Consider the following 17,172-nt stretch of genomic DNA (forward strand, 5'->3'; position numbering starts at 1 on the left):
AATAAACAATGTTTACACTGCATTGATCGGCCTACATACAATATTTTCACTTGTAGTGAAGAAACGCTTTTACTGTTGATATTACCTGTTATCATGGTTGCAATATACAGTGGAGAGAACAAGTATTTGATACACTGCCGATTTTGCAGGTTTTCCTACTTACAAAGCATGTAGAGGTCTGTAATTTTTATCATAGGTACACTTCAACTGTGAGAGACGGAATCTAAAACAAAAATCCAGAAAATCACATTGTATGATTTTTAAGTAATTAATTTGCATTTTATTGCATGACATAAGTATTTGATACATCAGAAAAGCAGAACTTCATATTTGGTACAGAAACCTTTGTTTGCAATTACAGAGATCATACGTTTCCTGTAGGTCTTGACCAGATTTGCACACACCGCAGCAGGGATTTTGGCCCACTCCTCCATACAGACCAACTCGAGATCCTTCAGGTTTCGGGGCTGTCGCTGGGCAATACGGACTTTCAGCTCCCTCCAAAGATGTTCTATTGGGTTCAGGTCTGGAGACTGGCTAGGCCACTCCAGGACCTTGAGATGCTTCTTATGGAGCCACTCCTTAGTTGCCCTGGCTGTGTGTTTCGGGTCATTGTCATGCTGGAAGACCCAGCCACGACCCATCTTCAATGCTCTTACTGAGGGAAGGAGGTTGTTGGCCAAGATCTCGCGATACAAGGCCCCATCCATCCTCCCCTCAATACGGTGCAGTCGTCCTGTCCCCTTTGCAGAAAAGCATCCCCAAAGAATGATGTTTCCACCTCCATGCTTCACGGTTGGGATGGTGTTCTTGGGGTTGTACTCATCCTTCTTCTTCCTCCAAACACGGCGAGTGGAGTTTAGACCAAAAAGCTCTATTTTTGTCTCATCAGACCACATGACCTTCTCCCATTCCTCCTCTGGATCATCCAGATGGTCATTGGCAAACATCAGACGGGCCTGGACATGCGCTGGCTTGAGCAGGGGGACCTTGCGTGCACTGCAGGATTTTAATCCATGACAGCGTAATGTGTTACTAATGGTTTTCTTTGAGACTGTGGTCCCAGCTCTCTTCAGGTCATTGACCAGGTCCTGCCGTGTAGTTCTGGGCTGATCCTTCACCTTCCTCATGATCATTGATGCCCCACGAGGTGAGATCTTGCATGGAGCCCCAGACCGAGGGTGATTGACCGTCATCTTGAACTTCTTCCATTTTCTAATAATTGTGCCAACAGTTGTTGCCTTCTCACCAAGCTGCTTGCCTATTGTCCTGTAGCCCATCCCAGCCTTGTGCAGGTCTACAATTTTATCCCTGATGTCCTTACACAGCTCTCTGGTCTTGGCCATTGTGGAGAGGTTGGAGTCTGTTTGATTGAGTGTGTGGACAGGTGTCTTTTATACAGGTAACGAGTTCAAACAGGTGCAGTTAATACAGGTAATGAGTGGAGAACAGGAGGGCTTCTTAAAGAAAAACTAACAGGTCTGTGAGAGCCGGAATTCTTACTGGTTGGTAGGTGATCAAATACTTATGTCATGCAATAAAATGCAAATTAATTACTTAAAAATCATACAATGTGATTTTCTGGATTTTTGTTTTAGATTCCGTCTCTCACAGTTGAAGTGTACCTCTGATAAAAAATTACAGACCTCTACATGCTTTGTAAGTAGGAAAACCTGCAAAATCGGCAGTGTATCAAATACTTGTTCTCCCCACTGTATGTTATGGACTGGAAGCTATTTTACTGTACCATTTTGAAAATGCACCCCTCCAAACCTACCTACATCGCATACGCAATAATGGCATTTAAAGCTGCAATATGTAACTTTTTGGGCGACCAGACCAAATTCACATAGAAATGTGGCTTATACTGTAGATATATCAATGTCATTGAAAGCAAGTCTAAGAAGCTGTAGATCTGTTCTATGTGTGTTATTTCTATGCTTCCTGTTCTTAAGTTTGTTTCGTTTTTGTGTCTTGAGTCGGTTTTGTACACCAGCTTAAAACAGCTGAAAGTAAAATATTTTTGGTAATGGAAAAGATATTCCACTGCGATGGTACAATGATTCTCTACACTATACTTGCTTGTTTTGTCACATAAACTGTAATTAGGCGAACTATTCGAATTCTAGCAACCAGGAAACGGCAGAGCGATTTCTGCATAGTGCATTTCTACGCTTCAGGCCCCCCCCATGCTCTGTTCGAGGCATAATGAATAAAATAAAATAAAAAATCCCCATCAAAATCTGTCTGTTTAAGCTAGAGATATCTGTTGTTTTGCATGGCTGCGTCTCAAATGCCAATTTCGACTTTCTGCATCTGCGGTGGAAGGTGGCAGAGCTACAGCGGTGTTTGTCAGGCCAGGAGACATCTCGAAAATCGGTCTTCTAACAAAAACGTCTGTAGCGTCCGAATGGTTTGGCCTACAAATTAATATGACCTCTCAATGTAAAGATGACTCTGACGAACACAATGGTGTTTTGCTCTACGAGTGTCACGGTACTCGTATGAAGGTAACCTGGTACCAGGCCGAATAATTTATGGAAGTGAATAAGGCATTTCCACATCAAAGGTATACAGGTAATACCATGGTAAAATATATTATATTTTTTTCTGAGCTTTCTTAGATTTTAGATATAGGACAGATACTTCAAAACATACTTCCTTTTGATTACATTCTGTTTTTCCATGTATGACTCTGTTATTCAATGCATTTCTATGGGCTAAAAGCTGTAAGGCCAAATTCAATGTTTCATCAAATATATACAGTACCAGTCAAAAGTTTGGACACACCTACTCATTCAAGGGGTTTTCTTTATTTTTACTATTTTCTACATTGTAGAATAATAATGAAGACATCACAACTATGAAATAACACATATGGAATCATGCAGTAACCCAAAAATTGTTAAACAAATCAAAATATATTGTATATTTGAGATTCTTCAAAGTAGCCACCCTTTGCCTTGATGACAGCTTTGCACACTCTTGGCATTCTCTCAACCAGCTTCACCTGGAATGCTTTTCCAACAGTCGTGAAGGAGTTCCCACATATGCTGAGCACTTGTTGGCTGCTTTTCCTTCATTCTGCGGACCAACTCATCCCAAACCATCTCAATTGGGTTGAGGTCGGGTGATTGTGGAGGCCAGGTCATCTGATGCAGCACTCCATCACTCTCCTTCTTGGTCAAATAGCCCTTACACAGCCTGGAGGTGTGTTTTTGGTAATTGTCCTGTTGAAATTGAAAATTATAGTCCTATTAAGCGCAAACCAGATGGGATGGCGTATCGCTGCAGAATGCTGTGGTAGCCATGCTGGTTAAGTGTGCCATGAATTATAAATAAAGCAGCCCCACACCATCACACCTCCTCCTCCATGCTTCACAGTGGGAACCACACATGCCGAGATCATCCGTTCACCTACTCTGCATCTCACAAAGACACGGCGGTTGGAACCAAAAATCACAAATATGGACTCATCAGACCAAAGGACAGATTTGACGTGTAGCGAGGCGTCACTGATATACACCGGGTCTTCACCCTTATTTAGCAATTTTTCTGCCATGAACTTCCCCAGGCTTATCCATATAAGGGAAGCCTGGTTCTCGACGAGGCTAGCTAAGTAGAAACCCAGCCCCGGGCCCTTAGACTCTAGGGGTATACAATACGTATTTCTTCAGTAAAAAGACAGGTGCTGCTGATAATACTGCCATCGTCGTCGAGGCAGAGGACATGTATGTGTAGCCCATGTCTCTGATGCTGTCTGGCCAAAAAGAGTATGGAATGTCATACACTTTTTTTGGCAAGACAGCATCAGTACATGGGCTACATATAGTAAGACAGAGTGGCGCTGTTTCGCTCGCTCGGATGCTTTCTCCGGTGAGATAGTTTCAGACACTTGCAATTTAAAGGAAAGTTGGCAGGTGCACAGTGCACTGTTCAGATTTAGGAATTATTTTTGGATGAATGTGTGAAGGTAAACTACTTTTTGAAGTGATTTGTTTGACAATCAGATGCAAACATCATGACTAGTTGTGTTCATGGCACATTAAAAGGTAATACATTTTTACAGTTAAATTACATATTTGGAGGCCTGGGGCCTCCAAATCACAAAATCTGCCCCTGATGATGGTTCCAAGGGAACTTTCTCTTGGGGACCTTTGTCTAGTTCCCTGTAAGTTCCCAGGACATCACTGAGGACCGTGCCAGGACCTTTTTAGGATTTTCTCAGGATGCTAATTTTACTAGGCCTTAGGACATTGTGTGATGGTCCCAGGGGAACGTTCTCGGGGACGTTTTTAGGATGTTCTTGGGACGTTGTGTCATGGTCCCCTGGAGGTTTTGTCTAGTTCCAGGTCTGTCCCAAGGATGCCCCCCCCCCCCACACACACACACCTACATACAACAAAACCCCTATGTAGAGGAATTGTTGAAAGGTAGAACGGAATTGGAGGAAACTTCAGATACATTATGATATTTTGAGAGAACATCTGACTGTATATAATGTTTTTGAAGTTTCCTCCATTTCCGTTCAACCTTTGAACGGAAATGGTTTTTGGATGTCATGAGGACTTGGTGTTTACTATGCTGTGGGATGGAACGGTTTGTTGGGTGATTTGAATGGCTTCTGGGCTCTGTTTTGACTTTCTGGTGTTGATTGGTCATCCACACTGGTGGTTCTGGGGGCATGAGAGGAGGACTTTGGGATGGTTTATTTTATCAAATTGAGGGTAATTTATAGTGCTGTGAAAAGTGTGACGAAGATTATAATTAGGTAATAATAGGATTTGAACCATAAAATAACAGAAGAGGAAGAGAGCTTTCCCTGAATGAGGGATACCTGTTGCTAGTCAATTGTACTAATCTTGGATTACTTTTACGGGATAGAAGTAAGTTGAGATATTAGTTGGTATTTTATCTCAAATTGGTATTTGAAACTAAATTAATGCAATGAGCTGCAGTAATCAGAGGAAGGCACAATCTAATGTGAAACAGCTATTGCCTAGATCATTGATTTAGTAATAAGATCAGGAAGATAGTAATAATAGGAAGCTGGATAGGATAATTTAAAATAGGGACTAGCTGTCAAGAAATAGAAGAAATAGTTGAAGAATGATGAGCTTTTTGGGAATGATAGACTACTGTAGAGCTTGGGTACTCCATTATGTACTGCATACTGGTAAATTAAGTGATCTTATCTATGGGAAGGCAATGGCAGCCCATGGTAAAATCATTTGGAACTCTGAGGAGGAGGATGTGAAGATGTGAAGATAAAAAAGTTGCTCACTTCCCAAACAGTCTTAGCTTTTCCTACATATAACAGGGATTTTACCCAAATGGTAGAGAGTAAAGAGGGATATATGACATTGGTTGTGATTTAAAGATGGGAATGAGGGAGTTTTTTTAGTGGACTATTAGATATAACTGGGTTAATCACGAACATAGAGTTTTTTAATTCTTTGTTGCTAGGCAGAAGACTTAGGTGACCTAGGGTCGAATTGCTCTCTTACTTAAGTCCTAAGGCTGTCCTACGTTATCAGTGAATGAAAGCAGAAGGGAGCCTTTTGCTTCTCTCCTCAAACAGAGAGGAAAAAGCGGCCAGGGTTAAGCAGAGTTCAGGCTAAAACCTGTCTCTCCTTTGCTATCGTCTTGATTGATTTCAGCATGAAGGGGGGTTTGTGTTAGGTTTGAAAGATTTAAGTATGGACCTGTCATGTCCAACCATCAGTCTTCAGGTCAAGCCCGGGAGAGCCGGGGTAGAACAGAGTTTGAACTAAACATTAGTGTTTTTAGATAAGGGATTGATTGATTGGATTACTATTGATTCTGAACTGAATAAAAGTCGAATTCAGCCGCGATAAAAGACAAAGGAAGTGGGAGGAGCATAAAGAAGCAAGGGACAGTCTCAAAAATAAATAAGGGATGGCAATTGGATGATAAATTACCAATATTACCTAAATGATTGTTTAGGTAGGTGGTAATATTGACACATGAGCAGAACCATGTGTCAAGAGGGGGGAAGAGAATAGTGGTAGGATTAAATAATATACGAAGGAGAGGACAAAATACTTTTAAAAAAATAGTTTTTTTTTAGATACAGTCTAGAAAGAGAATACTGATGTGAACGGTATGATTAGAGAGGGGTTAAGGAAAACACACAGGAGAGCAGGAAGGAATGGGGTACAACGTGAGAAGGTAGTTATTAACCACACCGGTATGTCAGAGGTTTTGTGCCCCACAGGTGAACTAAAGGAGAAGGTGACCCACTCTATCTAACCAGGTGACTGGTGAGCATCCAGTCCCTAAAGAAGAAAGACTGGAAGCAGGCCTGTTGGGAAGGGCCCTATCAGGTTATATTGGTCACTGCCTTTGCCATTAGAATAGCAGAAAGAGCAACCTGGGTCCACGTTACCCACTGCAAAAAGGTAAGAACACATCCAATACCACTGAACACACGCAGAGTTAGAGAGAAGAACTGGACCAATAGGGTCTGGGGATCACCTCTGTTAACGAAGATCTCCTACCCCAACCTATCATCACTGTAGTGTGTTCTCAGGGTGTGAGTATGGGGTAATACCAAGCAGAAAGACTGAGGACAGGAGAGGGTTGGCGGTTTTTGGGAATAGGGGTGACTTGAGCTGCATCATAGTCTCGGCAATGGTCTTGATATGTCAAGATCCACCACCAATTACGCTATGCCCTTACCATTGTTAAGAAGCAAAAGAGAAGAGAAGCGACCCGACATACTGACCGTCAAGGACGAGTGGCCTACAAAATGGGAGTCAGAGAAGGGCAGACTGTAGGATTCAAAATAAGGGTTAGGGACGTAGCCAACGGGTGGGATACATGTCAATAAGCAACTTGGGATTATAAAATCCCATTATATTCGTGTTCGGCCCCCACGGCGGATTGTTCCTAGACTCAAGTGTTTAAACACACTTGGGGACGGGGATATGAGACCGGGCGGGACTGAACATCCAGATGGGGGGTAAAGAAAAACAAAAGACATCACCAATTATCAATTGAAGATAGTGGTAATGTGATTGACTTAAGTTCAGAAGCACAGGAGAGAATTCTGAACCTTACAGCCCCTGTAACCGATGTGTGGTGGGCGTGTGCCAGCAAAGGCAGTATAAGGCAGAGAATACCAAAAGGGTGGCTAGATACGTGCGCCCTGGTTCTACTGATTCAGCTAGTTAGAATTAGTCACCAGGAACCAAGGAAAGGGTTAAACAGACGTAGGAGGAGTTTTAACAAGAAGGAGAATAGCCCTATTTAGATGGATACGATTGGGATACCAAGGGGGGTATCGGATGGATAACAAGCTATGAAAGAATCAGGGGAAGGGTTTACTACCACGTTCTTTTGGTGGGTGACAATAAACAAAATTGTGGATTCGATTAATTATATCTATTACGACCAACAACGATTTATTGGCCAGACTAGGGATGCAGTAAAAGTGATCTCTGAACAATTATCCGCCATCTCACTCATGACTTAGTAAAAGAGGTTGGCTCTAGATCAGGCAGAAAGAGGCGGTGTCTATAGAATGATAAGCCATTGTTGCACATTTATCCCTAACAACACCACACCGGATGGGACAGTCACCAGAGCTCTTGCAGAATTAACTGCACTAAGTGAAGAATGAGCTGAGAACTCAGAAGTTAGTACATCGTGGATAGGGTGGATTGATGAAATGTTTGGTAAATGGAAAACCATAGCAGCCACCATCTTAGGGGCGGTCAGCGTTTGTATGGGTATTCTTGTATTATGTGGTTGTTGTCTTGTTCCCTGTCTCCGAGGATTGGTGAGTAAGGCGTTGGTGAATGCAGTCAACAAATGATGAGAGATGGACCGACTCCGGACTCTGACCAGGGGAATGTGAAAAACAATCCTCCAGGCTTGGTGGATGACGAGGATTTTGACCCTGAAAGACCGCAATTGGATGAAATGTTTATTAGTTCTGACGTAATCTCTGAGATTAATCATGCTTGTAAATACATTTATCCTGAATGTGAAAACATTTAGTAAAAGAGGTGGATTGATAGATTAATTTGTATTTTAAGAATAATGACTAAAGGATTTCACCCCAAATACAGTATAAATGTGTGAACGGTGTTAGAGTTATAATGTAGTGTCAACCCACTAACAGAGGGGGAGGAGTTAGAAACTGCTGAGAAAGCATTCCAGGGTGAAGGGGAATCAGAAATTGTTTAATAATCTATGCTATAATCTGTCATTTATTTCTGTATAAGTTATTTTTTTTGTTTAGAGCTACAGTGTCAGTAGATGCCCTTCATTTGGTATGAAAGTTATTCACAAACTATGTAAATGTCTCATGCATGTCTGCCACTCATGAGACTTGAATTAAACTCCCTGGTGGTCACACTGGTGCATTGACACAGATTGTTCTCTGAAAGACTCAAATCAAATCAAATCAAATTGTATTTGTCACATGCGCCAAATACAACAGGTGTAGACCTTACCGCGAAATGCTTACTTACAAGCCCTTAACCAACTGGGCCGTACGCACTACTCTCTGTAGATGCCGAGCAGTTGCCATACCAGGCAGTGATGCAACTGGTCAGGATGCTCTCAATGGTGCAGCTGTAGCACTTTTTGAGAATCTGGGGACCCATGCCAAATATCTCCTGAGGGGGAAAAGGTGTTGTCGTGCCCTCTTCACAACTGTCTTGGTGTGTTTGGACCATGATAGTTTGTTGGTGATGTGGACACCAAGGAACTTCAAACTCTCGACCCGCTCCACTTCAGCCCCGTCGATGTTAATAGGGGCCTGTTCGGCCCTCCTTTTCCTATAGTCCATGATCAGGTCCTTTGTCTTGCTCACATTGAGGGAGAGGTTTTGCCAGGTCTCTGACACTGCCAGGTCTCTGACCTCCTCCTTATAGGCTGTTGTGTCAGATACCAAACTTGATGATGGTGTTGGAGTCGTGCTTGGCCACGCAGTCGTGGGTGAACAGGGAGTACAGGAGGGGACTAAGCATGTACCCCTGAGGGGCCCCAGTGTTGAGGATCAGCATGGCAGATGTGTTCTTGCCTACCCTCACCACCTGGGGGCGGCCCGTCAGGAAGTCCAGGATCCAGTTGCAGAGGGAGGTGTTTAGTCCCAGGGCCCTTAGCTTAGTGATGAGCTTTGTGGGAACTATGGTGTTGAACGCTGAGCTGTAGTCAATGAACAGCATTCTCACATAGGTGTTCCTTTTGTCCAGGTGGGAAAGGGCAGTGTAGAGTGCGATTGAGATTGAGTCATCTGTGGATCTGTTGGGGCGCTATGTGAATTGGAGTGGGTCTAGGGTTTCCGGCATGATGATGTTGATGTGAGCCATGACCAGCCTTTCAAAGCACTTCATGGCTACCAACGTGAGGGCTACGGGGCGGTAATCATTTAGGCAGGTTACCTTTGCTTTCTTGGGCACAGGGACTATGGTGGTCTTTTTGAAACATGTAGGTATATTACAGACTCGGTCAGGGAGAGGTTTAAAATGTCAGTGAAGACACTTGCCAGTTGGTCCACGCATGCTTTGAGTACAAGTCCTGGTAATCCGTCTGGGCCCGCGGCTTTGTGAATGTTGACCTGTTTAAAGGTCTTGCTCACATCGGCTATGGAGAGCGTGATCACATAGTCGTCCGGAACAGCTGGTGCTCTCATGCATGCTTCAGTGTTGCTTGCCTCGAAGTGAGCATAAAAGGCATTTAGCTCCTCTGGTAGGCTCGCGTCACTGGGAAGCTCGCGGTTGGGTTTCCCTTTGTGGTCCGTAATATTTTTCAAACCCTGCCACATCCAACGAGCATCATTCCTGTAGCGTAGCATCCGCGTCATCTGACCACTTCCGTATTGAATGAGTCACTGGTACCTCCTACTTTTGTTTTTGATTGTAAGCTGCAATCAGGAGGATAGAATTATGGTCAGATTTGCCAAATGGAGGGCGAGGGAGAGCTTTGTATGTGTCTCTGTGTGTGGAGTAAAGGTGGTCTAGAGTAATTCTTTTCTGGTTGCACATGTAACATGCTGGTAGAAATTAGGTAAAATGGATTTAAGTTTGCCTGCATTAAAGTCCCCGGCCACTAGGAGCACCACTTCTGGATTAGCATTTTCTTGTTTGCTTATGGCCTTATACAGCTCGTTGAGTGCGGTCTTGGTGCCAGCATCGGTTTGTGGTGGTAAATAATAATATAGCTATGAATAATATAGATGAGAACTCTCTTGGTAGATAGTGTGGTCTACAGCTTATCATGAGGTATTCTACCTCAGGCGAGCAATACCTAGAGATTTCTTTAATATTAGACATCGCACACCAGCAGTTATTGACAAATAGACACACACCCCCGCCCCTCGTCTTACCAGACGTAGCTGCTCTGTCCTGCCGAAACACGGAGAAGCCAGCCAGCTCTATATTATCTGTGTCATCGTTCAGCCACGTCTCTGTGAAACATAAGATATTACAGTTTTTAATGTCCCGTTGGTAGGATAGTCTTCATCGTAGATCGTCCAGTTTGTTTTCCAATGATTGCACGTTGGCCAATAATACGGAGGGAAGTGGTGGTTTACCTACTCGTCGGCGAGTTCTTACAAGGCACCCCGCCCTCCTCCCCCCTCCTCCCCCTTTTCCTCCGTCTTTTCTTCACGCTGATGACGGGGATTTGGGCCTTGTCTTGACAAAGCAGTATATCCTTTGCGTCGGACTCATTAAAGAAAAAACCTTTGTCTAGTTCGAGGTGAGTAATCGCTGTTCTGATGTCCAGAAGCTCTTTTCGGTCACAAGAGACGGTAGTAACAACATACAATGCGAAAAAAAACTAACAAAATAGCACAGTTGCTTAGGAGCCCGTAAAACAGCAGCCATCCCCTCCATTATTAATAAGGGTCAAATTTAACGGTAACTATGAGAATGAGAATGTCAACATATTATTAAGGTCCATCAGTCCGTCCAAAACTCTTTTTTTTCTAATGAACTTCACAATACAAAGAATAATCCTGCCACACCAGCATCGTGAACATAAAAAAAAGAACTGTCAAAGGGCAAGAAACATCCTTCCTTCCAATGGCAGTGAGGGCCTTAGATTCAGGAGTATTTGAGAAGTAGAGTACTTGGAACATGGAAGCCATTGAGCAGGAGTCAGGGGAGGGTGTTACAGGAGTTGCACAGGATGGATAATGATGGTGGGTTGTTGGTGTGTTAACAATTCACATATCCAAGCAGTCCAAAGTTAGCTGTCAGTGCTTATGGTGAAGGTATAGAATATAAAGTATTTAATCTTTGATTTAATCTCAGCAAAGACTACATTTTCTAAATGGTATATTAAAAATACTTCTAATACATAATATTGACAAAGATACAGGCGTCCTTCCAAACTCAGTTGCCGGAGAGGAAGGAAACCACTCAGGGATTTCAACATGAGGCCAATTGTGACTAAAACAGTTACAGAGTTTAATGGCTGTGATAGCAGAACACTGAGGATGGATCCACAACATCATAGTTACTCCACAATACTAACCTAATTGACAGAGTAAAAAAAAGAAAGTCTGTACGGAATAAAACTATTCCAAAACATGAATCCTGTTTGCAACAAGGCACTAAAGTAATACAGCAAAAAATGTGTTATGTTTGGGGCAAATCCAATAAAACACATTACTGAGTACCACTCTCCATATTTTCAAGCATAGTGGCGGCTGCATCATGTTATGGGTATGCTTGTTATCGTTAAGGATTGGGTCGTTTTTCAGGATAAAAAAGAAACGGAATGGAGCTAAGCACAGGCAACATCCTAGAGGAAAACTTGGTTCAGTCTGCTTTCCACTAGACACTGGGAGATGAATTCACCTTTCAGCAGGACAATAACCTAAAACACAAGGCCAAATCTACACTGGAGTTGTTTACCAAGAAGTCAATAAATGTTCCTGAGTGGCCGAGTTACAGTTTTGACTTAAATCTACTTGAAAATCTATCGCAAAACCTGAAAATGGTTGTCTGGCAATGACCAACAACCAATTTGACATACCTTGAAGAATGTTTTAAAGAATAATGGGTAAATGTTGCACAATCCAGGTGTGGAAAGCTCTTAGAGACTTATCCAGAAAGACTCACAGCTGTAATCGCTGCCAAAGGTGCTTCTACAAAGTACTGACTCAGGGGTGTGAATACTTATGTAAATTAGATATTTCTGTATTTCATTTTCAATAAATGTGCAAACATTTCTAAAAAAACATATTTTCACTATTTCATTATGGGGTCTTGTGTATAGATGGGTGAGATTTTTAATTGATTTAATCCATTTTGAATTCAGGCTGTAACAACAAAATGTGGAATAAGTCAAGGTGTATGAAAACTTTCTGAAGGCACTGTAAATGCCATTATCGTGTATGGGTAGTTTGGAGAGGTGCATTTTCAAAATGGTACAGTAAAAATTACTCTATATCATAACATAGATAGTGGAGTAGTTGTACTACATTAATCCATTGAGTTTGATGACAAAGTATTTGAAAAGGTCCTTTAATTAATTATTTAATATGGGATAAATTCCATTATTGTGTATGTGATGTAATTAGATTTGGAGGAGTGGATTTTCTAAATGGTACAGTAAAAATGCTTCTAAAACATAACTTGATAGAAGATTAGTTGTACTACATTAATTCAGTGAGTTTGCTGACAAAGTATTAGAAACAGTCCTTTAATTGAGTCTTTAATATGGGATACAGTAAATGCCATTATCACATACATATGTGATGTAAGTAGGTTTGGAGGGGTGCATTTTCAAAATGGTACAGTAAAGATGCTTCCAATCCATAACATAGATAGTGGAGTAGTTGTAAAACATTAATCCATTGAGTTTGCTGACAAAGTATTTGAAACAGTCCTTTAATTGAGTCTCCAATATAAGATAAATGGCATTATCACGTATGCGATGTAGGTAGGTTTGGAGGGGTGCATTATTAAAATGGTACAGTAAAGATGCTTCCAATCCATAACATAGATAGTGGAGTAGTTGTACTACATTAATCCATTGAGTTTGCTGAAAAGTATTAGAAACAGTCCTTTAATTGAGTCTTTAATATGGGATAAAAACTATGGATGGAAACGTGGTTTATGTGAAGTGGTAAAAGGAATTAAACCCTATCAGAAAAAGACAGCAAGTTATTTAAAAATGAGGAAAATCTGAAGTAGATCCACTATAAAATACCAACGAAGGTTTCAGAGATATTATAGCCAGTATTTTAAGCACATAAACCACTTGGGCACTTGCGTGCCTCTCTACCTCCTTCATCCACTCAAACTGACGTATGTTGGCGCGGCGGCACGCACACCACCAACAACAGTGCGACGACGCGTCCAACCCAACCATTGTGTACACAGTACACACCATTCCAGAGTAGGCAATCGAAAACACAACACACCAGAAAATATAAAATATTATTTTAACTCAATAGTCGGTGTTTTTCTTACCGTTTTACTGCAGAGAATTCATCCTTTGCTTGCAGAGAGTTCTCAGAGAATGCGCTGTACTGCTGCTTCGCTACACTTCCTGCAATGAAGCCAGCATTAGCCTGAGAAGCGTCTGTCCTACTGTCACGAGAAGCGGTTTGTTCGCACGCGATGTGTAAATCGGTCAAACTGCTCTACTAGGAGTGCACGGCTTGCTTCAGCACAACATAATGGCATGGTTTAGAAAAGGTTAAGGCTAAATTATTAGAATAGCTCACAACAATGACAAATTATTTATTTGACAGCACGGATCATCATTAGGCCACTAAAGGAGTGTTGTTGCATGCAATAAGTGATGTTTGTTGAGCGTGTAAAATTATTTACCATAATAAATAGGTAGAAATCAATGCTCCAAGTTTGGTTGTCCCAAAGGGTGGCAAACTTTAACAATTGTGTACAGTAGGCATAGAGCGCACATAGTTTTATTAGGCTATGGGCTCAACCATCTATTTATCTTAGCACTCAATTAAACTCAGAAAATGTAGGGAATGTATTCTCACCTGCTCTAATGAATTTTGCACAACTCCAGTCATTTCCAGCCATAGGGGGTGGTTGTCACTAAGCACAGATCTAGGACCTGTGGACCCCTCTCAATCGACAAGAAATAACAAGTTATATTGACCTTAGATCAGCATTTATGGGTCCACATCTAGCAAGACCCAATCCACCCTTATTTGGGAAAGCGATTCTTAAAGTGATTTAATTGACACATCTGGAAGCCAATGAGATCTCACTTCATCTCCCTGTGCCCAATCGTAAGTATTCAATGCCTCGTAATTTAGTAATTTCTGCAGAAGAGTACTGAGAAGTGTTATCCCGGAGTTTGAGGGATTGCTCCTTGCTTTTATCTGTGGAAATCATGTTCTTGAAGCCTGGACAGATTAGAGATGCTGTGAATTATTTTGGCAGTTTTTGGATCATCTTTAGTGTCGTGTTTATAATTGTGAACGGACAGGAGGGTAAGCTATTTATTCCCTTGTATATGTCCTCGTCAATGTATAGAATAGTATAAGAGCAATAGACAACCAAATATACTATATTAGACTAGCTATCTTTTTTATGAATCGATTATTATATTTTTATTGAGATAATTACTGAGGCTTGACTGGATAATTTTCAAATAACTATAAATTGTAGGCTATTATATAAATATAATAAAAGTTATGGAATTTAGTTGGGACTGTAAACTGACATGAATTGCCTACATACATGAGCATATTCACAGATTATCTTCATGTCATTTTAATGTTGTGTGGTGCTTACTTTATTGAAGATATTATCATCACTTTCTATGTAATCTCTTTTTTGTTGGCTGAGGGCTACACACACCCTGTTGATTCCTGGTGTAAGTGGAGACTGCGAGTGCCAAAGGGACGTACACTACACCTCCTCTTTGGGGACTTTGACGTGGAAAGGAGTCCGGGCTGCAGGAATGGCTCCCTCACCATCACATCCAACAACGGAGCTCCCAGCCTGGGTAAGACTCTCCAGTGCACACTGGGCCACTGACCTGACTGGCTTGTCTCTACTTTTACAAGGAATTTACTGTATCTGCTATTGACAAACTATTTTCATAGTGAGATTTAGAATTCTCACTCAAGTTCTGACTGACTGAATGAATGCTTGTCATTAAGACAAATCCACCCACTTCTGATGGACCTCTTGATCTGTCTCATTTGTTATGTAGTTCATTTAGTATGAAAAAAAAAAATTGTATGCACTCACTAACTGTAAGTCGCTGTGGATAAGAGCGTCTGCTAAATGACTAAAATGTAAATGTAAATTCAAAACCACTCTTTGTTACTAGTAAAAGCCATACAGTGTAGCCTCAATTCCATTGCAAAGGCAGAGAGCACATGAACACAATTTCACTGCCAATGAATCTCTGCCAATTCTACACCACAATGGTGCATCCAGCCATAACTTGCGGGCACAAGGGTATGACGTCATTCCTAGATATTAGAGGACAGTTCCAGAGGCTGTATGTAACTATTCAGTTACCCTGCTTATTATATTGTTTTTATTAGCGGATTCCACAGGGGCAACTTCATGCTGTTCTGGAGCTCACTCCATGTCATTTGTTCACACAAGCATGGATGGTCTGCAGCACTACACAAACATGACTAGGAGACCACACACTAGCCTAGCGTGTAAAGCCAGGCTGCCCTGCCTCCAGGCTTCCAGCTCTAGTCATGTGTGTGCTGATATTTTAGGCAGAGGGGATGAATGTGGTGTGTTTGTTTCGCAGGTGGGCCCAGGTTTGGTTTTGTTTGTTCGCCAAGGTATTGGCTTCGATCCCCGGGACCACCCATACGTAAACATTTATGCACACATGACTGTAAGTCGCTTTGGATAAAAGCATCTGCTAAATGGCATATTATTATTATTATCAACAATCACATTACACACAGAATGCTGATGATAAGATATTATTTTCCCATGTGTACAGTAGCTCTGCTGTGGAACTTTCTCAGTGAAAGCAATGACCCACACTGTAAAAAATAAAATAAAAATTGATTCAACGTACAATTGTCAGGCAACCGGCAGCAATAGGATTGTGTTTGCTCAACATTGCTCAGCATATAGCTGAACCAACATACATTCTCAAGTTTAATTGTATGTTCACTCAACATTGAATTATAGGTTGAGTGAACATACAATTCAACTTCAGAATTTATTCTACCTTCTTGGCATATTTTCCCAGTGTAAAATGTAACTCTTTATGACAATACATTTCATAAGGCCTTTCTTTGAAGGCCTAGTTACGCCCTAACTCAGTGGTCTGAAACTCATGGTTTACACGCCACATCAAGCCTGCAAGTCACATTATGCTGGCTTGCAAAGTGATGTGTAATTCCTATTGGAACCCAGCCAGAGTGAAGATGCTATTTGTGTTTGTGTAGAAATCAATGTACATGCAGAAATACAGGTATTGAAACAAACAATTCTGAAAATCAAGCTGCAATAGAGCATGCTGGGAAATATGATAATGATGGGACGAAAAAGTAAGAAAAAGTACAGTACGAAAAAGTATGAAAATGTACTACTGTAATTCGCACTGGATAAGAGTGTCTGCTAAATTACTAAAATGTCAAATGCAAATGAGAGTGGTTTTGAGCAAACATACATTTGTAATTTTACTCAACAAGCTTGTTTGTCAACCTATAATTGTAAGGCAACCAGCTGCAATAGAATTGTGAGTTTTCTCAACATTTGGGCATATACAGTAGCTGAACCAACATACAGTGTTGCCTTCCAAAGGCAAACATGAATTTGTAATTTTACTCAACAAGCTTTTTCAAATTCACTCACTTTGAGCAGAGTTTGAGTGAACACATTTTTACACATTAGCTCAAATTCTTGTCCATTTGACGCTGACTAAGCAATTGGTTAATATGTCTTTTTTACAGTGCCCCTGAGTCAGGAACATTGATGTAAACAGTGCTGAAGAGCACCCACTGTGATCATAATTGTTGTTTTTCTGCTCATCACCTACATCACTGGTAACCCCAAAGTGCTGCTAAGCAAGTTGAAAGGCATAAACAGGCATTACTGAGGTGTCAAAGAGACTGGAAACATGCTGTAATTTATAATATAAATAATATAATATGCCATTTAGCAGACGCTTTTATCCAAAGCGACTTACAGTCATGCGTGCATAAATTTTTTTTGG

General features: G+C 41.4%; 1 pseudogene across 1 annotated transcript in view; it reads left to right on the forward strand.

Moving 5' to 3' along the window:
• Positions 1–2,432: 2,432 nt before the first annotated feature.
• Positions 2,433–17,172, forward strand: part of LOC311140023 (discoidin, CUB and LCCL domain-containing protein 2-like) — a 47,406-nt pseudogene continuing 32,666 nt past the window's right edge. The window contains exons 1-2 of the transcript in view: positions 2,433–2,510; positions 14,817–14,976. The product of the transcript in view is annotated as a discoidin, CUB and LCCL domain-containing protein 2-like (transcript). The remainder of the gene's footprint in view (positions 2,511–14,816; positions 14,977–17,172) is intronic.

Source organism: Coregonus lavaretus (assembly GCF_964263955.1).
Source record: "Coregonus lavaretus genome assembly, chromosome: 13".
NCBI lineage: Eukaryota > Metazoa > Chordata > Actinopteri > Salmoniformes > Salmonidae > Coregonus > Coregonus lavaretus.